Source organism: Periplaneta americana, chromosome 4, assembly GCF_040183065.1.
Source record: "Periplaneta americana isolate PAMFEO1 chromosome 4, P.americana_PAMFEO1_priV1, whole genome shotgun sequence".
Lineage (NCBI taxonomy): Eukaryota > Metazoa > Arthropoda > Insecta > Blattodea > Blattidae > Periplaneta > Periplaneta americana.
Window position 1 is genome coordinate 186,299,774 of NC_091120.1, and position 26,656 is coordinate 186,326,429.

The 26,656-nt window shown below is 34.8% G+C and overlaps 1 protein-coding gene across 3 annotated transcripts in view; it reads left to right on the forward strand.

The window, feature by feature from the left end:
* The window catches only part of LOC138698523 (uncharacterized), a 598,444-nt gene that overhangs the window by 515,214 nt on the left and 56,574 nt on the right, over window positions 1–26,656 (forward strand). The window lies entirely within an intron of this gene.

Sequence of the window (26,656 nt, forward strand, 5' to 3'; positions counted from 1 at the left end):
AAGAATTAACTTCTTTAGTTGGTGCTTTTCAACACTGAACTACGAAGATTCCAGGTTGGCGGTCCTGTGATAACAGTATTTCTGCGTGCAATATCTCGCGTTAAACGTTGAATTCATTTCGCTGGAATTACCATCTTCATTTCACTCAGACGCTAGATAACCATTACAGTTGATAAAACGTCGTAAAATAAACCAATTAAAAACAAACACAGTAGGGCATACGTCACACTGGAAATAAGATAAATTTTCTATTGCTTGCCAAGAGTAATTAACTGTCGTTACGGGAATGAATTCTCTTTAGTACGTTCGAGAAGGTCTTCCAAATGTATTGCTAGGCTAAAGTAAACATCCTGAAACACTGAAGATACACGACTTTGGAAATACCCGCTTCAATTATTATTTATCGGAGCCTTAAAGTAAAGGGGTACTGTATTCGACTTCTAAGTACTCGGCAAAGAATGACATTTTAAACCTGGTTTTAGTGTAGAAACTACAGGGACATCACTTTATTTTTACTTGCATTTTTATTGTACCTGCGTTTCTGAATGTACTTGACTCTCACCCCTTTCGCTAATGTTCCTGCTCCCGTCAGCCACACAAACTTACGGCCGCTGTTACATTCGAAGTCTGCTAGCAGTGGAGTAAACAGTACAGAGTATAGTGTGTTTCAGAAATATGGTTGCGTTTTCTATAGAAGAAAGAGCCTATATTATTGAAGCTTATTTCCAGGTGCAGGTATTTATGGAGATTAACTTTATCATTTGTGTTTTTAATACTGGTGTCGGCGGAGATTGTTGGAGATTGATTTGTAATCTTGGAGGGGGGGGGATTAATGGAAATTTTGAAAAATACAATTATTTTGAAATTGGAGTATTAACTCAGTATGAATATTACTTTCCAAATAATTAATATTAAAGGTTCGTTGGATTCTGGTAAAAGTGCGGTATGCCCAATAGACAATATTTGTTGGATTGAGACTGTATTTGACACACATGCATTAAACACGAAAAAAACTTGCAGCCCTCAAATTAACACTTTCAAATTATTAGTGAAATGTTGAATTCTCCGTCTTTTTTTGTTCACTAATGTAATCAGAACGCCTGGAATACCATGCAATGTAGCCTACTTCGATATTATAACAAATTCAAAAGAAAAAAAAATAGTCCGAAAAAAGAACTCAGAATATAAAATTCGCTATAAAACGACACAATAATAATAATTCGCGAATGTGTTCATATTTCGCTATTAGAACTCCATTTCGCGATTTGTCGTGATTATTTTATCAGCATAATATTAATCAGAATCTCTTAATTCGTAAAGATTAGTAAAAATGTGTTATATATCTATTATGTCGTGATTTTCGCGATCTCCATAAACACCTGCCCTGCTTATTTCGCACAGGTACGGTGTGTAGCATGACTGAATAACTTTATCTGTGTGGACTGAGCAGAAGTGGAATTAGAGTTACCGAAAGTACGGTAATATGCTGAATAAAGTAGCCATTATAATTTGAATACAATCGCCTGAAGAGCTGAGTTTGTGAAAAAACTGTTACTACTCTACTGCATTTTGATAAAATACCGTAAAAGTAATAAACAAACTGAAAATCGTAATATCGCATTTCCCTGTAACATAAGTGGATACACTACTTTACTCTCCTCCTATAGCTAGTAAAATGATTTGTTTATACAGGGACATCATTTTATTTTTACTTCAATTTTTATTGTACCTGCGTTTCTAAATGTACTTGACTCCCACCCCTTTCACTAATGTCCTTGCTAACGTCAGTCACACAAACTTATAGCCGCTGTTGCTAGCAGTGAAATAAACAGTACAGAGTACAGTGTGTTTCAGAAATATGTTGCATTTTCTGTAGAAGAGAGAGCTTATATTATTGAAGTTTATTTTCACACAGGTATCGTGTGTAGCATAACTGAATTTATCTGTGTGGACTGAGCACAAGTGAAGATTAGAGTACGGTACCCTATAATATGGTACGGTACTTAACAGCATTATTTAAACAAGAGTTTTGTTTTACTGTTTGTAGGTATGAAGGACGATGATGGAAACTGGAATTATAGGTATGAAGGACGATGATGGAAACTGGAATTACAATATAACCGAATGTAAACAACGTTTTTTTTTTTTCACAATTTCCTGATTATATAATTACGGAATATTTTCGTAGAAATGTCATTAATCTGGTATATAAATTTAGAGCAACAGAGTGTACAGAAAGGAAGAAAAGTGTAATATGGCCAACAAAGGTAACAGAAGATGTTGTAGAAGATGCATGAGAAAGGATGCAGCGAGGTCCTAATAATTCGGTCAAGAAGTTAGCTGTAGAAATTGGGATTCTTACGGAAGTGATCACAAAATTCTCAGGAATAAATTAGGTTAGTAATATGCTGAATAAAGTAGACATTACGTAATGAATATAACCGCCTAAAGAGTTGAGTTTGTGAAAAAAAAATTGTTACCGGTACTATTCCACTGTTTTTTGATAAAATACTGTAAAAGTAATTATCAAACTGAAAATCGTAATACTGTATTCCCCTGTAACATAAATGGATACACTACTTTCCTCTCCTCCTATCGCTAGTAAAATGATTTGTTTACATATTGCACTAGCAACTCCAAACTCCTGTAATGGAAGGGGGGTAACAGAGTTTCCGAGTATAGCCAGGTTAATGTTAAAAATGTTGGTAAAATAAAGTGATGTCCCTCTATATTGCACTAGTAACACCAAACTCCTGTAATGGAAGGGGGGTAACAGTGTTTCTGAGTGTAGCCAGGTTAATGGTAAAAATGTTGGTAAAAATAAAGTGGTGTCCCTGAACTTACCTTGACCTATGTTTACTTCAAAAAGTTGGTCGTTCGAGTTTTCGTATATCCTGTATAGCTACATGAAATGATTCTCACATTCTAGTATATATAATTGCGACTCCATAAAGATTGTAGTGTATAGCCCACTTGAGAAATATAGGTTGCAGAACCTGTTTCAATAGCGACGGTAAAAAATTGCCATCATGTGGAAAGCACGGATCTTGACAGGTTTTCAGCTATAATTCTAGTATTTTTCTGATCAAGGCAAATAAAAAAATCTTGTTATATAGCGGTCATTCAGACCGACGAAAAAAGAATTCACTACCGCAACATTATTTGATTTATTCACTTATGTTTGGAGAACAGTTAAACGAGAGGAAAGAGAGACTGGTTGACATCAGAGACCGGGGTTTCACTTCGAGCAATTTAAACTGGAAATTGAGGTGGAAAAAATTTTTATTATTTATTTATTTAACCTGGTAGAGATAAGGCCATCAGACCTTCTCTTACCCTCTACCAGGGGATTATAACTACAATATTAAGAATACAATTACAATTATAATTACAATTAATATTAAATTTACAAATACAATAAAAATCAAAGTACTAAAAGATTAACTGATTAATAAAAGCTAGATAGTTTTTTTTTTATTGATTAAGTACAAATTAAACCTACTCTACGCAGCAAGAAAATCCTTAATAAGCTTGCTTTTGAACGCTACTAAATTCCGACAGTCTCTGATGCCACTGGGTAGGGTATTCCACAAGCGCGAGAGCGAGATTGTGTATGATGATGAATACGATGATGTCTTATGTGTTGGTATGGCTAGTATGCGGCTATTTTGCGTGCGTGTGAAGAGATTATGATATGATGACAGGTAACTGAAACGGGAGGCAAGGTAGGTAGGTGTAGAAGTGTGAAGGACTTGGAAAAGGAGAACAAGAGAATGAAAATTTCTACGTTGTTCAAGCACTGTCCTAAAAAATATATCTGTTATGGTAACAATGATTATTAGAAGAGAAAAATTCGTTATGGCGCCGGGGATCGTATCCGGATCATTCCTTCTACGTACCAAGCGCTCTAACCACTGAGCTACGCCGAAGTTCAGTACACAACACCGGATCGAATCCCTCTCTTCACAGACACAAAGGGAAAAACACTAGAGGAGAGGGATTCGATCCGGTGCTGTGGATTGAACTTCGGCGTAGCTCAGTGGTTAGAGCGCTTGGTACGTAGAACCAAGGACCCCTGGTTCGATCTCCGGCGGCGGAGCGAATATTTCTCCTCTAATAACCACTGTTTATCGGGTTATTCCCATGTTGTGACTAGGACAAGCACATTATTGATCACTGGTACAGTACTGTATCAGCTTTCATGACATTAATTCTACAGAATTCTATGGAAAACTTTATACTAATTAAATAATTATAAGCAAAGCTCGGAACTTGGGGACTTGTGTGTCGTGCGCATGAGTAAGAACAAAGCTCACGCTGCAAGTGCTCAGGGACAGTCTTATGTACTAAGAAAGTGGTCACAACTAATGAGAGGAAGACGGACGAGGAAACTGAGTCATGTCGAAGCCAATGACATTCAGAGAATTACAGATAAACGGTCTGTTTGAGGAATTAGAAAATACGTGTTACTCGAATGGATATTATACAAGTTTGAAAATACATTTTTTAAATTTTAGGTACAGAATTTCGTGGAGGAATTCGGAAGAGATACATTATTTTCTTCGAAGAGGGAGTTTATATTTTGTAACTTGTGCTACACACAAACTAGACGCTGGAAACCGGCATTCATTGAAAGACATTTCAGTCCCTTAAATTAGTGGAAAATTTGTCCATAGCCATGGATCAAGTAGCAGAGGAACTTACCGTAGAACAAATTGAAAACTATTTTGAGAAAAAATTAGGATATACTTACCTTTCTCACATACGAGATCAGCTAGCAATTGCTGAAAATCAACAGAAAACAGTGACAGTGAAAACATTCAGTATTTTAAGTTTGCGCCCGTCACTTCATGTGACTTGGAAATAAGTTTTTCTTGTTTCATATCAGCGAAGAAGTTATGGGTTTGAAAATATTCGAATGTACGTAGTCATACACTGTAATAAAATGAACAGAGAAGAACAGTAAATTTGATATATTTCTCATGTTTATTTTTATTATATATGCTGTAAAATTACGTGTTTCAACCTACCATAATACTATCAATTTGTTGTTCCAGCCAGAAACCCTTTTATAGCAGACCTGGCAGTACCTCCGTGCTGGAAGCAGGATTTGTTGACAATGAAGTCCGGTCGCTTAGCCACGTGCAAAGAAACAAGTCCCCAAGTTCCGAGCTTTGATTATGAGTAAGGCTCGGAAGTTGATTAAACGCCTTTTTTGTTAGACATCACAGACAATGCAGGATGCTATACAAACTCGTTTCTGCCACTGACGTAGCTCAGTCGACTAAGGCGCTTGCCTGCTGAATCAGAGTTGCTCTCGGGCGCGGATTCGATTCCTGCTTGGGCTGATTACCTGGTTGGGTTTTTTCCGAGGTTTTTCCCAACCGTAAGGCGAATGTCAGATAATCTATGGCGAATCCTCGGCCTCATCTCGCCAAATACCATCTCGCTATCACCAATTTCATCGACGATAAATAACCTAGAAGTTGATACAGCGTTGTTAAATAACCAATTAAAAAACTCATTTCACTTCAACACGAACCAATATAGCCTACTTTTATTTTGCTTTTTTCGGTCTTTTATTGTCTATTGGTCATTTTTTAGTGAATGGTCTACTTTTTGTTGCATTTTTGCCCTTTTCTGCTTATGAACTAACATTCTTTTTACATTGTAGTCGTAGTCTATATTCTAGAACGTATTGCAGATTGCTTACGCAATTCGATTGCCTCTTATAAGAATTTTACTTATGATTGCATCAGTCTTGACTTCTGATTACATGTGTTACGTGCTTTCCCCCATTCAGTTTTACTGTCCATAATATTCCTTGAATTTCATCCTCTAATCAAACACGATCCTTGCTGATTGCAGGGGACTTGGACTACGTATTATATCTAAGTTGGTAAACATTGGCTTTCACCTATGTATATCGACGGAGTAGTGTAATATCAACATGGTCTACTGCGCATACCAATGTTTGGCTCAGGTTTTACCTTCCCAGCTCTACTTCCTGCTCAGTTACAAACGTTTTAAAATTATGGGGTCAGATAAGAACCAAGATAGATTTCAATGGTTAACATCGCTTTACAGACACGCAGAAATAAGAACGAACTCTAGATGCGTGTATATTTTCTTTACCGGCGTAGCTGAGATGGTAGCGAGTTACTGAGTAATTGGGATCGAATTGCGCTTGGGCGGTTACCTGATTGAGTTTTTTCCGAAGTTTTTCTGAAACTGTACGAAGGTAAATCGGTTGCGAATTCTCTGTCTCTTCGTCAAATACCGTTTTGCTATAACCAATTTCAGTGACGGTAAATAATTTCGTTGTTGATACAGTGTCGTTAAATATTTACCTACTTACAAATGGCTTTTAAGGTACCCGCAGGTTCATTGCCGTACTCACATAAGCCCGCCATCGGTCCCTATCCTGTGCAAGATTAATCCAGTTTCTATCATATCTCACCTCCCTCAAATCAATTTTAATATTATTCTCCCATCTACGTCTCGGCCTCCCCAAAGGTATTTTCCCCTCCGGTCTCCCAACTAAAACTCTTATACATTTCTGAATTCGCCCATACGTGCTACATGCCCTGCCCATCTCAAACGTCTTGATTTAATGTTCCTAATTATGTCAGGTGAAAAATACAATGCATGCAGTTCTGCGTTGTGTAACTTTCTTCATTCTCCTGTAACTTCATTCCTCTTAGCCCCAAATATTTTCCTAAGCACCTTATTCTCAAGTATCATTAATCTATTCTGGGGAAATTCCACATATAATAACAAATATTTCTATTACAAAAAAGAATAATTAGAATAATAGTAGGTGCCAAATCTAGAGAATCGTGTAGGACTATTTTCAAAAAACTACAAATAATGCCCATGGCTTGTCAGTATATCTTTTCATTAATAATCTTCCTCGTATGTAATCGTGAAAACTTTGTAACTAATTCAACAGTTCATAGCATAAATACACGTCAAAAAATGACTTTCATACTCCATCGGCAAGTCTATCGTGCTATCAAAAAGGAGTGCGTTATATGGCAGTAAAATTTTTCAATAGCCTCCCTATCGATATAAAAAATGAAACTCAAAACATAAAATTATTTAGGGCCAAATTAAAGAAGTATCTCATTTCTCACGCCTTCTATTCTGTAGGTGAATTCATGACATTCAATAAACTTCATGAAATTGATACTAAAACTTTGTATTGTACTAGTAGACTACATTGTATATATTTCATCTAGACTGTGGCTATAAATTAAGATTTTATAATAATATTAAGTTTTTTGACTTGTTCCATATTCTAGCTGTAAGCATGTATGAATACCATGGAACGTTAATAAATACAATCTACAATACAATACAATCTCTGTTCCTCTCTCAAAGCGAGAATCCAAGTCTCACAACCATACAAAACAACCGGTAATATAACTGTTTTATAAATTGTAACTTTCAGATTTTTTGACAACAGACTAGATGACAAAAGCTTCTCAACGGAATAATAGTCTAACAGGCATTTCCCATATTTATTCTGCGTTTAATTTCCTCCCGAGTTTCATTTATATTTGTTACTGTTGCTCCAAGATATTTGAATTTTTCCACGTCTTCCAAGGATGAATCTCCAATTTTTATGTTTCCATTTCTTACAATATTCTGGTCACGAGACATAATCATATACTTTGTATTTTCGGGATTTACTTCCAAACCTATCGTATTACGAAATAAAATAAATAATATTTTACTTTTATATTATTAATTTCTGACCGAAATAGTGTTACATATTGTAATTGTATAGATCATAATTTTAACGAAGTTACAGCAATTTAAAATGGTTCCTAACTTTTGAAGAGCTCAATGTATTGACTTCTGCACTTGTAAACATCTCATTTGGCCATTGGTAGAAAATGTCATAATGAGTAGCTTTCCCTTTGTGGTGAAATTACTTCGTGACAGGCTTCCCTTGTTGTTAGTACGATAAACATGTGGGACAAAGCCATGGTGCATCAGCGTGTTTTAACAACAGTAAAATAAGAAAATAACGACGAGTTTGAGCAATGGCTAGTCATAAAGGAAAGCTGACAAGCTCTTCACTCAAAAAGCTACAAACACTTTTATATATCACTCCCGTCATGATTGATTATGTACTGTTTGGCCGCAAGAAAAAGTTAATATTTTCCATCAAAATATTTGTATGGAATTCTTTCTGGACTTCAAACGATGCCTCATGCGTGGTATTGACTTATTTTTATCGACAGTCTTCCTTTCATGACACAGTATTGTAATTCTCTCAAGGTTATGGTAATAATTAGGACATATTTTGAAATAGATTTTCTACGTAGGTATTCAAATTGTTTATACGTGCTCGTAAGTCATATAACATTCATGCATAAAATTCTTCTTCTTCTGTTATTATTATTATCATTATTATTGTTATTATTATTATTATTATTATTATTATTATTATTATTATTATTATTATTATTATTATTATTATTATTATTATTATTATTATTATTAAAGATATGAGAGCCCACAAACTTTTCTATATTAGAAATTCGAAATTTCTTTCACCAGTCTCCAGATGCATTAAAATAGCCAACATGCATGGCTGCGAATTCGATCCCTTCAATGTATAGACTTAGTTTGCTCTTGGCAACGATTTATCATTTATGTAGTCTTTTAGGCATTATACTCAATTATCATTGTCTCATAGTATTCTTAGTTATCCATTCATCGTCATTATTGTAATTAATTGTAATTGTATTTATGTGTAATAATTATTTTTGTATTATTCTTTGTGCTGAACTGTAATTGGCTACTGGCTGCTGTACAGCACATTAAATATAAATAAATAAAAATTATTATTATTATTATTATTATTATTATTATTATTATTATTATTATTGTTGTTATTTTAGGAAAAAATCCACAAACGATTAGGGAAAATACGGGAATTTTACTTGAAGCAAGTAAAAAGGTAGGTTTGGAAGTAAATCCCGAAAAGACAATGTATATGATTATGTCTCGTGACGGCAATATTATACGAAATGGAAATATAAAAATTGGAAATTTATCCTTTGAATATCAAATACCTGGGAGCAACGGTAACAAATATAAATGACACTTGGGAGGAAATTAAACACAGAATAAATATGGGAAATGCCTGTTATTATTCGGTTGAGAAGCTTTTATCATCCAGTCTGCTGTCAAAAAATCTGGAAGTTAGAATTTATAAAACAGTTATATTACCGATTGTGTTGTATGGTTGTGAAACTTGGACTCTCACTTTGAGAGAGGAACATAGGTTAAGGGTGTTTGAGAATAAGGTGCTTAGGAAAATATTTGGGGCTAAGAGGGATGAAGTTATAGGAGAATGGAGAAAGTTACACAACACAGAACTGCACGCATTGTATTCCTCAACTGACGTAATTAGGAACATTAAATCCAGACGTTTGAGGTGGGCAGGACATGTACCACGTATGGGCGAATCCAGAAATGCATATAGAGTGTTAGTTAGGAGGCCGGAGGGAAAAAGACCTTTGGGGAGGCCGAGACGTAGATGGGAGGATAATATTAAAATGGATTTGAGGGATGTGGGATATGATGATTGAGACTGGATTAATCTTGCTCAGGATAGGGACCAATGGCGGGCTTATGTGAGGGCGGCAATGAACCTCCGGGTTCCTTAAAAGCCAGTAACTATTATTATTATTATTATTATTATTATTATTATTATTATTATTATTATTATTATTATTAATTTCATGTTAGAGGAATATTTCCGTCCTTTTCACAGGTTTATTTGGAATAAAGATAACTTATACTTTTATTCGTCCAAAGGTAGCTATCAAATCTTCATATCATATATATCACATCATACCATACTATACCACACCATATCATATCATGTATCTCATAATTATCATATCATATCTCATATCGTATATTGTATCATAAATATATCATATCATATCTCAACATATCATATCTTATATTATCTCATATCATCTTATATCATATCATATCTCTAATCGTATCATATCAGGCGAAGACCATGGCCATAGGAAGAAAAGTAAAGAAGGTACACTTGCGAATTCTAAATGAGGCAGTGGAGCAAGTGGACAGCTTCAAATACTTGGGATGTACTATAAGCAGGAACGTGAGCTGCTGCCAAGAAGTCAAAAGGAGGATAGCAATGGTAAAGGAAGCTTTTAATATAAAAAGGAGCATCTTCTGCGGGCCTCTGGAAAAAGAACTAAGGAAGAGATGAGTGAAATGCTTTGTGTGGTGTTTGGCATTATATGGTGCAGAAATATGGACATTACGACGAAGTGAAAAGACGCGAATAGAAGCATTTGAAATGTGAATATGGAGAAGAATGTAATGTGTGAAGTAGACAGACAGAATAAGAAATGAAGCTATGTTGGAAATAGAAAGAATAGGTAATGTTGAAATTGATCAGAAGGAGAAAATAATTGGTTGGGTCATTGGCTGGGAATAAACTGCTTACTGGAAGGAATGGTGAACGGGAGAAGAGTTCGGAGTAGAAGAAGATATCAGATGATAGACGACATTAAGATATATGGAGAGATATATATGAGGAGACAAAGAGGAAGGCAGAAAGTAAGAGGTTACGTCCAATTTCGGCTTTCCCTTCAAAATTTTCTAGAGCTCCTTCAGGGGAGCAGCGTAACCCGGAGTGAGACTAGTGGCCAACAGGCTTGGAGCTCACATATTTAGTTTTGTACAGCCCCCAACCCACTTGCAAGGACGCGTTTTGCGTACCTTTTAAATTTTCCTCCCAATTCTCCTTCGATTTTTCGAAGGCAGAAAGTAGGAAAATTTGGAGAATGCTGGTTTTGCAGTGAAAGACCTGCCCATGGGCAGAACACTATGAATGAATGAATGAACTATATATCATATCATATGTCATATATCATATTATATCATATCACATCATATATAGTTTGAAAATAGTAAAAATGTAACATCCCTGACAACTGGAATGGCTGTGTTGTATGAAGCCCCTCGAAGCTGAGCTGTGAACAGTTAAGCATTCCGCTGCCGACCAGTAAAGAAATACGACCTCAGGTTGTATAATATTTTTATATTGTGATCGATAATTGTTTGTATAGTCCATTTAGTACTTAAAATAGGACCGTGTCCTGTATTGAGTTTGTAGACACAGGTGCCAGGGACCGGGGGTGCTCTCTGACGTGAATAGTGCCTCCCTGCGCCATTACTCACATCGTTTATCTAGAATCAAGACGTCGGGGTGCAGAGGTATGAAATGGAACTAAAAGCAAGCAATTTGCATGCATAATTCTGACACATACGAATATGCAAGGTCGATAGGTTTTATGCCTCCCCAGATATCGGAAATAAAAGCACAAGCAGGCCTGTATAAACAGAAAGGACACCCAGGACATAAGTCTTCTAATCACACATCTGTTTCTTGAAAGGGCTTCGCTCACCACACTGACAGTTTCAAGGCTGAAAATACTAATATTAGTTTAGAGTTTTAATTAAAGCGTATTTATTTCAGCAGAAATACATCGTATGCACTCGCAAATTACGCCTTCTTTTTTTCCTCTTTTTAAGGGAGTAGGTATATCTTTGGTCTGCAAAAATTTAGTGAAATTCATTTTTTATAGCTCAGATACTAAACAAGCTAAATGAACAAAACCTTTCATGCTTAATATACATACATTACAGTTTATAAAAACACTGATCAGAATATTAAAATGACTAATAATATCAAATTTGCATAATTTTTTATACGGTAAAGCATTTACATAATTAAATCTACAATTAATTGAATATCTGCATGATTCTTTTATAGAAATGTTCTAAAGACCTACATCATCAACAACAACATAATAATAATAAAATAATAATAATAATAATAATAATAATAATAATAATAATAATAATGGTTTATTTAACCTGGCAGAGTTAAGGCCATACAGCCTTCTCTAACACTCAAACAGGAGTAAAACTGCGTTATAAAACATTATAAATTTACAAAATACACTACAATTTTACACACAAAACTGAATAAAATAATAATATAATAATAATAATAATAATAATAATAACAATAATAATAATTTATTTAACCTGGCAGAGTTAAGGCCATACACTCAACCAGGAGTAAAACTGCGTTATAGAACATTATAAATTTACAAAATACACTACAATTTTACACACAAAACTGAATAAAATAATAATAATAATAATAATAATAATAATAATAATATATTTAACCTGGCAGAGTTAAGGCCATACAGCCTTCTCTAACACTCAACCAGGAGTAAAACTGCGTTATAAAACATTATAAATTTACAAAATACACTACAATTTTACACACAAAACTGAATAATAATAATAATAATAATAATAATAATAATAATAATAATAATAATAATAATAATAATAATAATAATAATCCGTGGCGGTACAGCCCATGAACGGCCTAGACCGGCTGCTGGCCTCATGCCCACATGCCGAAGCAGATGTGGACGATCATCCAACCAGAATGGAGGTATCGTGTGGTTAGCACAATGAACCACCCAGGCGTTATAGCTGGTATTCGCAACCGGATTTCGCTACCTATCGTAGCTCCCCAAGTGCATCATGATGCTGGGTGGACATCGGTCCCATACACTGGCCGAAATTTCATGAGAAAATTTCTTCCCCCATGAGGACTCGAACCAGCGCGCATTCCGTAACGCAAGTCCTAGGCGGAATGTCTTAGACCGCGACGCCACGGCGCGGGACATTAGCCTATAGATATACCATTATCGGGAAATATGGAAGCAAAAAGATAAAATAAGTTAAATATCACTAGAATATATACCAGGTGTTTCAGACCACCCGCATCAGCCTCTCCTCTCGAAAATCACGTGATACTGGCCGTTCATAAGAAAATGTTGACAACCAAAACCTATGTAAAGAATCGATCGGCAGTACCACTTCCTGCAACAAACCGGAAGCAGTACTAGCATGGTCTAGGATTTTTTACCTATTCCTTCAGAAAATACATTTTTTCCTTAATAGCAGTCGTAGTAGGAAAGGCAGTAGTAGTAGTAGTAGTAGTAGTAGTGGTGGTGGTGGTGGTGGTGGTGGTGGTGGTGGTGGTGGTGGTGGTATTGGTAGTGGTATTGGTAGTGGTAGTGGTAGTGGTATTGGTAGTGGTAGTGGTATTGGTAGTGGTAGTGGTAGTGGTGGTGGTGGTGGTGGTGGTAGCAGGTATGGCATAGTTGCGCCCCGTGGTCAATTGGGAGGCCTAGGCATGGCATAGTTGCGCTCCGAAGAAATCTGGCAGCAGAATGGACATGGCATAGTTGCGCCCCGATGGGCATAATACACACGAAAGTGAATGTTATAAAATAAATAAATTACTTAAAAATATTATAGTCGTACCTGTATTTGTCTATTTTACCGCTTCTGTATTCCTTGATTACGTGGTTTAAAAAACGGAGTCTTTCACGGTATCTCTTATTACTCCATCGGGGCGCAACTATGCCATGCCCCTTTTCTCTACGTGATGAGAACGGGGCGCAACTATGCCCACAAAACAGGGACCCTTTTTATCTGCTGCATCGTACCTGACCGTGGGGAGCAACCATGCCCTGCCCGTAATAGTATACGAGAGACAGGAGCAGTACTAGTAGTAGTAGTAGTAGTAGTAGTAGTAGTAGTAGTAGTAGTAGTAGTAGTAGTAGTAGTAGTAGTAGTAGTAGCGGATGGAATAGTAGGAACAGTAGCAGTAGTAGTAGTAGTAGTAGTAGTAGTAGTAGTAGCGGATGGAATAGTAGGAACAGTAGCAGTAGTAGTAGTAGTAGTAGTAGTAGTAGTAGTAGTAGTAGCGGATGGAATAGTAGGAACAGTAGCAGTAGTAGTAGTAGTAGCGGATGGAATAGTAGGAACAGTAGTAGTAGTAGTAGTAGTAGTAGTAGTAGTAGTAGCGGATGGAATAGTAGGAACAGTAGCAATAGTAGTAGTAGTAGTAGTAGTAGTAGTAGTAGTAGCGGATGGAATAGTAGGAGCAGTAGTAGTAGTAGTAGTAGTAGTAGTAGTAGTAGTAGTAGTAGTAGCGGATGGAATAGTAGGAACAGTAGCAGTAGCAGTAGTAGTAGTAGTAGTAGCGGATGGAATAGTAGGAACAGTAGCAATAGTAGTAGTAGTAGTAGTAGTAGTAGTAGTAGTAGTAGTAGTAGTAGTAGTAGTAGTAGCGGATGGAATAGTAGGAACAGTAGCAGTAGTAGTAGTAGTAGTAGTAGTAGTAGCGGATGGAATAGTAGGAACAGTAGCAGTAGTAGTAGTAGTAGTAGTAGTAGTAGTAGCGGATGGAATAGTAGGAACAGTAGTAGTAGTAGTAGTAGTAGTAGTAGTAGTAGTAGTAGCGGATGGAATAGTAGGAACAGTAGCAGTAGTAGTAGTAGCGGATGGAATAGTAGGAACAGTAGTAGTAGTAGTAGTAGTAGTAGTAGTAGTAGTAGTAGTAGTAGTAGCGGATGGAATAGTAGGAACAGTAGTAGTAGTAGTAGTAGTAGTAGTAGTAGTAGTAGTAGTAGTAGTAGTAGCGGATGGAATAGTAGGAACAGTAGTAGTAGTAGTAGTAGTAGTAGTAGTAGTAGTAGTAGTAGTAGTAGTAGTAGTAGTAGCGGATGGAATAGTAGGAACAGTAGCAGTAGTAGTAGTAGTAGTAGTAGTAGTAGCGGATGGAATAGTAGGAACAGTAGTAGTAGTAGTAGTAGTAGTAGTAGTAGTAGTAGTAGCAGTAGTAGTAGTAGTAGTAGCGGATGGAACAGTAGTAGTAGTAGTAGTAGTAGTAGTAGTAGTAGTAGTAGTAGTAGTAGTAGTAGTAGTAGTAGTAGTAGCGGATGGAATAGTAGGAACAGTAGTAGTAGTAGTAGTAGTAGTAGTAGTAGTAGTAGTAGTAGCGGATGGAATATAGTAGGAGTAGTAGTAGTAGTAGTAGTAGTAGTAGCGGATGGAATAGTAGGAACAGTAGTAGTAGTAGTAGTAGTAGTAGCGGATGGAATAGTAGGAACAGTAGTAGTAGTAGTAGTAGTAGTAGTAGTAGTAGTAGCGGATGGAATAGTAGGAGTAGTAGTAGTAGCGGATGGAATAGTAGGAACAGTAGTAGTAGTAGTAGTAGTAGTAGCGGATGGAATATAGTAGGAGCAGTAGCAGTAGTAGTAGTAGTAGTAGTAGCGGATGGAATAGTAGGAACAGTAGTAGTAGTAGTAGTAGTAGTAGTAGTAGTAGTAGTAGTAGTAGTAGTAGTAGTAGTAGCGGATGGAATAGTAGTAGTAGTAGTAGTAGTAGTAGTAGCGGATGGAATAGTAGGAGTAGTAGTAGTAGTAGTAGCGGATGGAATAGTAGGAACAGTAGTAGTAGTAGTAGTAGTAGTAGCGGATGGAATAGTAGGAGTAGTAGTAGTAGCGGATGGAATAGTAGGAACAGTAGTAGTAGTAGTAGTAGTAGTAGCGGATGGAATATAGTAGGAGCAGTAGTAGTAGTAGTAGTAGTAGTAGTAGTAGTAGTAGTAGTAGTAGTAGTAGCGGATGGAATAGTAGGAACAGTAGTAGTAGTAGTAGTAGTAGTAGTAGTAGTAGTAGTAGTAGTAGTAGTAGTAGTAGTAGTAGCGGATGGAATAGTAGGAACAGTAGTAGTAGTAGTAGTAATAGTAGTAGTAGTAGTAATAGTAGTAGTAGTAGTAGTAGTAGTAGTAGTAGCGGATGGAATAGTAGGAACAGTAGTAGTAGTAGTAGTAGTAGTAGTAGTAGCGGATGGAATAGTAGGAACAGTAGTAGTAGTAGTAGTAGTAGTAGTAGCAATTGTAGTTGTTTTATTCAGTGGTGATTTCTCTGCGTAGCTTATTTAGCGTTTAATTTTAATATGGGGAGAAATGACAGAGGAATTTCCTGGAGCCCCTCACCAGCGACAAGGCTCCTTGGCGTGAGAGAATCAACGGCACGGAACCCAAACCTTAACTTTCGTCCAGGAGGAAACCGTCCTAAGAATTGTATCGCCCTCGGCAGATTTTAATTTCGCGGAGCTCTGTTGTAACGGCTCAAACTCAGTCGTCACATAAAAGGTCCTCTGTCCTATGCTTTCCTATACAGCTGAACCAGTCTTGAGGCCAACAAGTCACGTAAACCACAGCCCTGAAAACAATATGCGCTACTCTGACAATTAACAGTAAGTGTAGCCTGGTATCATGCTGAAGAAGCACGGAAATCTTATTTCTTTTACAATGTTACTGGAATCTGGCACTATTTCTTGTCCCTCAAACTTACGTTGCTTTTTTTTTTCAAACTTGCAGAAGTAGAAAATGTGTGACAGAATCACTGCAGCTGCTCCCAATCCGTAATTGACGTCAGTTGGATCTGAACTGTGGAGTTCCTGGTAGGGTCTATGTTTTGTACAGTTAGGAGAATGGTGGAAGTACATTGAAATAAAGAACTTCAAACCACACGTTTGCCAGGTTGGTGATTCATGTGTATTTAACGACAAGGCAATTGCTCGTAATTATTATTGACCGACAGAAGGAATTCTTGCGCCAGTGCATGGAAACTCCTCCCTCATTATAAATTGATAGCATAAATGCTGACCGCAGCCCGAGAAATAAGTCGCCAAACGTTTCATTTATCGAGACAAATGACTGCTCTTTAAGTTGGTTCAAATAGCGTTCGGACACGCATCTTTATTCCAGAGCCACTGCAAGCTTCATGGGTCTAGGAATGTCTCTTTTTATGGAGTACCACTTCCGTTCGTAGAAGGGGAATACAAGAGAATTGAGAAAGAATAGTAGACTTTACTGCAAGAGAATGGTAAGGCATAAATTTGTTCTACTGATGTCAGTGAAAATTTGTGTAGAAATACAGTGACAGAACTCTTTGAAGAATATAAGTTGGAAACGTGTTTGAATATTGATCTATACTAATAATAAATCTGTAGACGAAATTTTTCTGGTAATTTTCGATTTTCCAAACATAATTGGTCCTAACATATATAATTAACCACCCTGAAACCGAAAATCGCTTTTTTTTTAATTTTTGTTTGTATGTCTGTCTGTATGTTTGTTACCTTTTCACGCGATAATGGCTGAACGGATTTCGATGAAAATTGGAATATAAATTAAGTTCGTTGTAACTTAGATTTTAAGTCTAATGGCACTCAAAATACATTATTTAAAAGGGGGGTTATAAGGGGACCTGAATTAAATAAATCGAAATATCTCGCTTATTATTAATTTTTATAAAAAATGTTACATAACAAAAGTTTCTTTAAAAACAATTTGCGATACGTTTTATTCCTTGAAAAATTTTGATAGGACTGATATTTAATGAGATAAATGAGTTTTAAAATTAAAATAACTGCCATCTAAGGCCGTGTAGTGAATTAAAAAACAAATGACTTCGTCTATAAGGGGCCTTGGACAGCAACAATAGAAAGCTATGAAAGATAGCCTACAGAGAATGTTTCTGTGTTTGTATGAAGTAATATCGGAAGCTAAATTAACCAATTTGTATAATTAATTATTATTTCATCATTGGAAAGTGTAGTTTCTCTAGATGTACATAATGGTATAATGTTATTACAGTAACTTCTGATATGATATAATATAATATAATATAAAATGTATAATGTAATGTCATATTATATAATATAATTTAACTTATTTGAATGGTTCAGAACCATAGTGGGCCAAGCGCCATTTACTGAATACGTAGAAAACAAGGGTTAAAATTAAGTTATTATTATAATTATATGGAAACATATAACAAGTAAAATAAAATATACACATTAAATCTAAATGATGTCAATCTTCATTAAACTATGGTTGCATGTAATAAAAATTAAGAAACATGTTAAAGGAATTGTCATTGCACCAATGAGTGGTCTCTGAACCAAAATCATCGCATTTTAATTATTTGGATGCGATTTAAATTAAGTTCGGTAACATATTAAACGATTTATCCTTCTACCAAACACGAGTGTTCCCTGGATCAAACGTCCTATTTTAATTATGTAATTACTTTATATTTATTTCTAACGGGTGCAGCGGAGCGCACGGGTACGGCTAGTTAGTAATAATTAGGGACCATATCCTGTCTCAGAGCAATTTGTGTACACTGCAGTTGACATCCTGTTCAACCTTCAAAGCTAGACCTCGAAGACTCATGGAAATAACTTCTAGTAATAAATATTGATACTACGATGATCTTTCGCACAATTTAAACTATTTATTTATTTACTTATTTACTTATTTTTACTGATACTGGCAGAGTTAAGGCCATATGGTCTTCTCTTGTACTCAACCAGTATAAAATTACATAGTAAATATAAATAACATCAATACAGAAAGCAATGTAATAATAATAGTAGTAGTGGTAGTGGTGGTGGTGGTGGTGGTGGTGGTGGTGGTGGTGGTGGTGGTGGTAGTAGTAGTAGTAAGAGAAAGTTGTACGTAACAATTTCCATGCGAATATTTTCAAAATTTTCAATACACTATATTCAGTAGGGGAGAGTCGGGTAGTATCGGACATCGGGTAATATCGGACAGTGAGTTTCTTTCATCTACCACACGATGATATTACCTGATTGACATGGTTACGTTTCTGTGATGTCGCATAGAGAAAAGTAACCATGTCATTCAGGTACCACCATATGGTGGTAGATGAAAGAAACGCACTGTCCGATATTACCCGATGTCCGATACTACCCGCCTCTCCCCTAATACATATTTACTGTATATTAGATTTACGAAAACATTCTGTAAGGCTACTAAATAAATAGACTTATATTTTAAAATTTCATTTTTCTATAAAACAGTTGAGAAAATATTTCTTTTGAATAAAAATATCGAACTTGTAAAAAATGAGCATTAAAATTAAAACTTACATCCTTATAATGCATTTATACTTCTCACACAAATCTAAAAATTAACATGGATACAGTTTTAATAAGTTCTCTTGCCTTTTACTATTGAATCAGTGCTGGCCATCCCTGAATATAGCTCGACCAAGCAGCATATACTATCTCTGTCTGTCTGTCTCTTTCCTTTCCTCTGTAAAGCTCTCAGGCTCTCCTGAGCTCTAAAGCGCGCGCTTGCTCCTATGGGCATCAATTGACATGACTGGTCTACATTAAGGTTCGCTACGTACCCAGGTTTCGAGCAGGCAACCCCATTGTCCTTAGGCCTGCCTGCCTCCGTGCGTGTCAGCGTTCTGGGAATACAATGGAATGATGACGAAATGGAGAAATGGTGACGGAATGATATAGATGTCTAATATGGGGAAACGAGAGAACCCCAACAAAAATCCCACCTGCAACCTTGTCTGTCACAATTGTCACTATGGATTTTCAGGCCTGACCGGGACTCGAACCCGGAGCGCCTGCGTGACAGACTGACGGTCTGACCATTCACACACCGCAGGGGACTTTTTATGATTATATTTCCGCAATGTTTTGATACAATATACTTCACCATTCTACGTTACCATCACTGCTAGTCCATAAATTCTTCAGACGATCAACGCATACGTTCATTTTTCACCTTGGATTTACGTTTTCCCGAAAGAGAATATCGCAATTCTATACAGTTCCAGAATTTTATGTAAAACTTAAATTCCTCAATCGATCAACTTATACGTTTATTTTTCACCTTGGATTTACGTTTTCCCGAAAGAGACTGTCGAAATTCGATACAGTTCCAGAAATGTTATGTAAAACTTAAATTCTTCAGACGATCAACGCATACGTTCATTTTTCACCTTGGATTTACGTTTTCCCGAAAGAGAATGTCGCAATTCTATACAGTTCCAGAATTTTATGTAAAACTTAAATTCTTCAGACGATCAACGTATACGTTCATTTTTCACCTTGGATTTACGTTTTCCCGAAAGAGAATGTCGCAGTTCTATACAGTTTCAGAATTTTATGTAAAACTTAAATTCTTCAGGCGAACAACGTTTAGGCTACGTTCATTTTTCACCTTGGATTTACGTTTTCCCGAAAGAGAATGTAGCAATTCTATACAGTTCCAGAATTTTATGTAAAACTTAAATTCTTCAGACGATCAACGTATACGTTCATTTTTCACCTTGGATTTACGTTTTCCCGAAAGAGAATGTTGTAATACTATACAGTTCCAGAATTTTATGTAAAACTTAAATTCTTCAGACGATCAACGTGTACAGTTCATTTTTCATCTTTGATTTGCGTTTTCCCGAAAGAGAATGTCACAGTTCTATACAGTTCCAGAATTTTATGTAAAACTTAAATTCTTCAGACGATCAACGTATACGTTCATTTTTCACCTTGGATTTACGTTTTCCCGAAAGAGAATGTCGCAATTCTGTACTGTTCCAGAATTTTATGTAAAACTTAAATTCTTCAGTCGATCAACGTATACGTTCATTTTTCACCTTGGATTTACGTTTTCCCGAAAGAGAATGTCTCAGTTCTATACAGTTTCAGAATTTTATGTAAAACTTAAATTCTTCAGACGAACAACGTTTAGGCTACGTTCATTTTTCACCTTGGATTTACGTTTTCCCGAAAGAGAATGTCACAGTTCTATACAGTTCCAGAATTTTATGTAAAACTTAAATTCTTCAGACGATCAACGTATACGTTCATTTTTCACCTTGGATTTACGTTTTCCCGAAAGAGAATGTCGCAATTCTATACAGTTCCAGAATTTTATGTAAAACTTAAATTCTTCAGGCGATCAACGTATACGTTCATTTTTCACCTTGGATTTACGTTTTCCCGAAAGGAATGTCGCAATTCTATACAGTTCCATAATTTTATGTAAAACTTAAATTCCTCAGACGATCAACGTGTACAGTTCATTTTTCATCTTTGATTTAAGTTTTCCCGAAAGAGAATGTCACAGTTCTATACAGTTCCAGAATTTTATGTAAAACTTAAATTCTTCAGACGATCAACGTATACGTTCATTTTTCACCTTGGATTTACGTTTTCCCGAAAGAGAATGTCGCAATTCTATACAGTTCCAGAATTTTATGTAAAACTTAAATTCTTCAGACGATCAACGTATACGTTCATTTTTCACCTTGGATTTACGTTTTCCCGAAAGGAATGTCGCAATTCTATACAGTTCCATAATTTTATGTAAAACTTAAATTCCTCAGACGATCAACGTGTACAGTTCATTTTTCATCTTTGATTTAAGTTTTCCCGAAAGAGAATGTCACAGTTCTATACAGTTCCAGAATTTTATGTAAAACTTAAATTCTTCAGACGATCAACGTATACGTTCATTTTTCACCTTGGATTTACGTTTTCCCGAAAGAGAATGTCGCAATTCTATACAGTTCCATAATTTTATGTTAAACTTAAATTCCTCAGACGATCAACGTGTACAGTTCATTTTTCATCTTTGATTTAAGTTTTCCCGAAAGAGAATGCCTCAGTTCTGTACAGTTCCAGAATTTTATGTAAAATTTAAATTCTTCAGACGATCAACGTATACGTTCATTTTTCACCTTGGATTTACGTTTTCCCGAAAGAGAATGTCGCAATTCTATACAGTTCCATAATTTTATGTTAAACTTAAATTCCTCAGACGATCAACGTGTACAGTTCATTTTTCATCTTTGATTTAAGTTTTCCCGAAAGAGAATGTCACAGTTCTATACAGTTCCAGAATTTTATGTAAAACTTAAATTCTTCAGACGATCAACGTATACGTTCATTTTTCACCTTGGATTTACGTTTTCCCGAAAGAGAATGTCGCAATTCTATACAGTTCCATAATGTTATGTTAAACTTAAATTCCTCAGACGATCAACGTGTACAGTTCATTTTTCATCTTTGATTTAAGTTTTCCCGAAAGAGAATGCCTCAGTTCTATACAGTTCCAGAATTTTATGTAAAATTTAAATTCTTCAGACGATCAACGTATACGTTCATTTTTCACCTTGGATTTACGTTTTCCCGAAAGAGAATGTCGCAATTCTATACAGTTCCAGAATTTTATGTTAAACTTAAATTCCTCAGACGATCAACGTGTACAGTTCATTTTTCATCTTTGATTTAAGTTTTCCGGAAAGAGAATGTCGCAGTTCTATACAGTTCCAGAATTTTATGTAAAATTTAAATTCTTCAGACGATCAACGTATACGTTCATTTTTCACCTTGGATTTACGTTTTCCCGAAAGAGAATGTAGCAATTCTATACAGTTCCAGAATGTTATGTAAAACTTAAATTCTTCAGACGATCAACGTATACGTTAATTTTTCACCTTGGATTTACGTTTTCCCGAAAGAGAATGTCGCAATTCTATACAGTTCCAGAATTTTATATAAAACTTCAACGTCACACATAAATGCTGGCTTTAATTATCCTGTTCCCATTAAAGAAAAATCTAGGACAAATATAAAATAAAACTGAGACACACACAAAAAGTAAAATCAAGTTTTTGGCCTTGTATGGAATTTTAAATTACTTTTATTACACAGTCGCTCTTCCGGTCCACAGTCATTGATCTGTAAGTGGGTATGAGATCTGGAAATTAGGCGAACTTGTCTGGCTGGATTGCAGAGGTCGCTACAGCGGAGGGACTGCGTGGCATCGGTAATAGCGGGGGCGTCCAGTTGTAATTCACTTCGACAATAAAGCTGATCGCCCGATAACGCGGCTATTTCTCGAACAATTTGTACACACGATGGTGCAACCAACAGACCACTTAGTCGATACAACGATTATTTCATAGCACACAACTGCGTGAGGATAAAAGTATTTTCCAATTATCTAGAATGCCAGTTATCTATCATTACTGCTGAAATTATTCAATAAGTTGTCAGCCTTCCACCTGTTCTGTCCAGTTTATTACGAAGGAAATTTATAATCAGACTTTTATACGAACAGTATATGAGCCAAATTTATAGTTATAATATGTATGTGTTTGTATATGTGTGTATGTATTTGTGTATGTATGTATTTACGTATTCATTTACTTATTTATTTTTATTTATCTATTTATTTATTTATTCATTCTATCTTTTATTCATTAAGTTATTTATATATTTATTATTTATGTATTTATTTACTTACTTACTTGTTCAATCATTTAATCATTTATTCATTCAGTTCTCTACTTATTTATTAATTTGCATACTTAAGTTATTATTTATTTATTTTTTCAGTCATTTAATAATTTATTCATTCAGTTCCTTATTAACTTATTTTTTTATTATTTATTGATTTTCGTTTTTATTCATTTACTCATTTATTTATTTGTTTATTTATTCATTCATTAATTCATTTATTTACTTATTTATATAATTTTCTGTGTATTTATTTAATTATTTATACACTTTATATTTATTTATTTATTTACCTAGTTAATAATATTTTATCCATTTAATAATTATTATTCATTCAGTATTTATTCATTTATTATTCATTTGCTCATTTGTTCATTCGTTTATTTATTCATTTGCTCATTCGCTCATTTATTGTTTTTTATATCATAATTTATTCATCCAGTTCTTTATTTACTTATTTATTTAAATATTTATTATTCACTTGCTCATTTCTTTATTTATTCATTCACTCATTTATTTATTTATTTATTTATTATTCACTTGCTCATTTGTTTATTTATTCATTCACTCGCTTATTTATTTATTTATTTATTTATTTATTTATTTATTTATTATTCACTTGCTCATTTGTTTATTTATTCATTCACTCGCTTATTTATTTATTTATTTATTATTCACTTGTTCATTCGTTTATTTATTCATTCATTCACTCGTTTATTTATTTATTTATTATTCACTTGCTCATTTGTTTATTTATTCATTCACTCGTTTATTTATTTATTTATTATTCACTTGCTCATTTGTTTATTTATTCATTCACTCGTTTATTTATTTATTTATTTATTATTCACTTGCTCCTTTGTTTATTTATTCATTCACTCGCTTATTTATTTATTTATTTATTTATTTATTTATTTATTTATTTATTTATTTATTTATTTATTATTCACTTGCTCATTTGTTCATTTATTTCTTCATTTACTCATTTAAGTATTATTTATTTATTTATTTATTTATTTATTTATTTATTTATTTATTTATTTATTTATTTATTTATTCATTCATTTATTTATATACTTTTCTGGCAGCTACCGGAACATCTGTGGCAGCTAGTTCATTGAGTGATACTATAACTTAAAAAAGATAAGAGCAACACATTACTCTAATAGGTTAGACCCATTTTCCCACAGAACTGTTCACATGCAATCTCCGCTGGAAAATAAGTCAGCCATAGTTGGAGATACAAAGTAACTAGGCCATTCAACAATGGCAACAATACTGTAAATCAGCGCTACTAGCGGTGAGCATCGGAATCTTTTAGTACGTAATAGAGAAGTGATTGTTGCGTAAATGTGAAATATTAAAAGCCTTTAAGTAGCCATAAATATTTTGTGAATACAGGGACTGTTTCTGATTTGTATTAAATGATACCGTTCTAAAATGTTCAATGAACAAAGTTGCTTCATAAAAATGCAAGTTACAAGAGGTAAAAATGCAACCCAATGTTTTACGGCATTACAAGAAGCTTGTGGGAGAGAAGTCCTACCATAACGAACTATTGCAAGATGGTTGGAGACGAGGCATTCGCTTTCAATCAAGAGTTGATATTCAAAGAGCTTTAGATCGATCAGTGAGATAGAGATCCAAAAATGAGGCCGCAGATGGAATTCGCCATCGTCCAAAGGATTTGTCAACTTATTAACAAGGCAAGAGACTGTATTTGAAGTGTGTAATGCCAAAAATAACCTAAATAAATGTAGTGTGAAACAGTAACTATGTTGCTATTACCTTTCGAATATCCTGGGAGAAAAGTTTTCAAGAACAAGACAACGGCAAGTTTCTCTGTCCTAAGCTGTACATCTATTATCAGGCAGTACATATCACTTCACGATGTGTCAGAGGAAGAACAATTTTATTGTTTGTACTAGCCGTACCCGTGCGCTCCGCTGCACCCGTCAGAAATAAATATATAATTACATAATTAAAATAGGACATTTGATCCAGGGAACATTCGTGTTTGATAGAAGGATAGATCGTTTAATATGTTACTTAATTTAAATTGCATCCAAATACTTAAATGCGATCATTTTGGCCCAGAGACCACTCATTGGTGCAATGACAATCCCTTTAACATGTTTCTTAATTTTTATTACATGCAACCATAGTTTAATGAAGATTGACATCATTTAGATTTAATATACTTTATTATTGAATAATGGTAATAACTTAATTTTAACCCTTGTTTCCTACGTATTCAGTAAATGGCGTTTGGCCCACTATGGTTCTGAACCCTTCAAATAACTTAAATTATATTATATAATATTACATTACATATATTATATTATATTATATTATATTATATTATATTATATTATATTATATTATATTATATTATATTATATTATATTATATTATATTATATTATATTATATCAGAAGTTACTGTAATAACATTATAGCATTATGTCCATCTAGAGAAACTACACTTTCCAATGGTGAAATAATAATTAATTATACAAATCGGTTAATTTAGCTTCCGATATTACTTCATACAAACACAGATACATTCTCTGTAGGCTATCTTTCATAGCTTTCGATTGTTGCTGTCCAAGGCCCCTTATAGACGAAGTAATTTGTTTTTTATTTCATTATACGGCCTTACCCAACGCAGAACTGCACGCATTGTATTCTTCACCTGACATAATTAGGAACATTAAATCCAGACGTTTGCGATGGGCAGGGCATGTAGCACGTATGGGCGAATCCAGAAATGCATATAGAGTGTTAGTTGGGAGACCGGAGGGAAAAAGACCTTTGGGGAGGCCGAGACGTAGATGGGAGGATAATATTAAAATGGATTTGAGGGAGGTGGGATATGATGATAGAGACTGGATTAATCTTGCACAGGATAGGGACCGATGGCGGGCTTATGTGAGGGCGGCAATGAACCTTCGGGTTCCTTAAAAGCCATTTGTAAGTAAGTAAGTAAGTATACGGCCTTAGATGGCAGTTACTTTAATTTTAAAACTCATTTATCTCATTAAATATCAGTCCTATCAAACTTTTTCAAGGAATAAAACTTATCGCAAATTATTTTTAAAGAAACGTTTGTTATGTAACATTTTTCACAAAAATCAATAATAAGCGAGATATTTCGATTTATTTAATTCAGGCCCCCTTATAACCCCCCCCCTTTTAAATAATGTATTTTGAATGCCATATAGCCTAAAATCTAAGTTACAACGAACATAATTTGTATTCCAATTTTCATATAAATCCGTTCATCCATTATCGCGTGAAAAGGTAACAAACATACATACAGACAGACAGACATACAAACAAAAATTTCAAAAAAGCGATTTTTGGTTTCAGGGTGGTTAATTATATATGTTAGGACCAATTATGTTTGGAAAATCGAAAATTACCAGAAAAATTTCGGCTACAGATTTATTATTAATATAGATACATCTGAAGTACGATTAGTGAAACATGTAACTAATCAGCGATGTATGCAATAAAGGGGGAAAGGAACAGGCTACCGGCTTAGTTGTCTCATGAGTGATGCC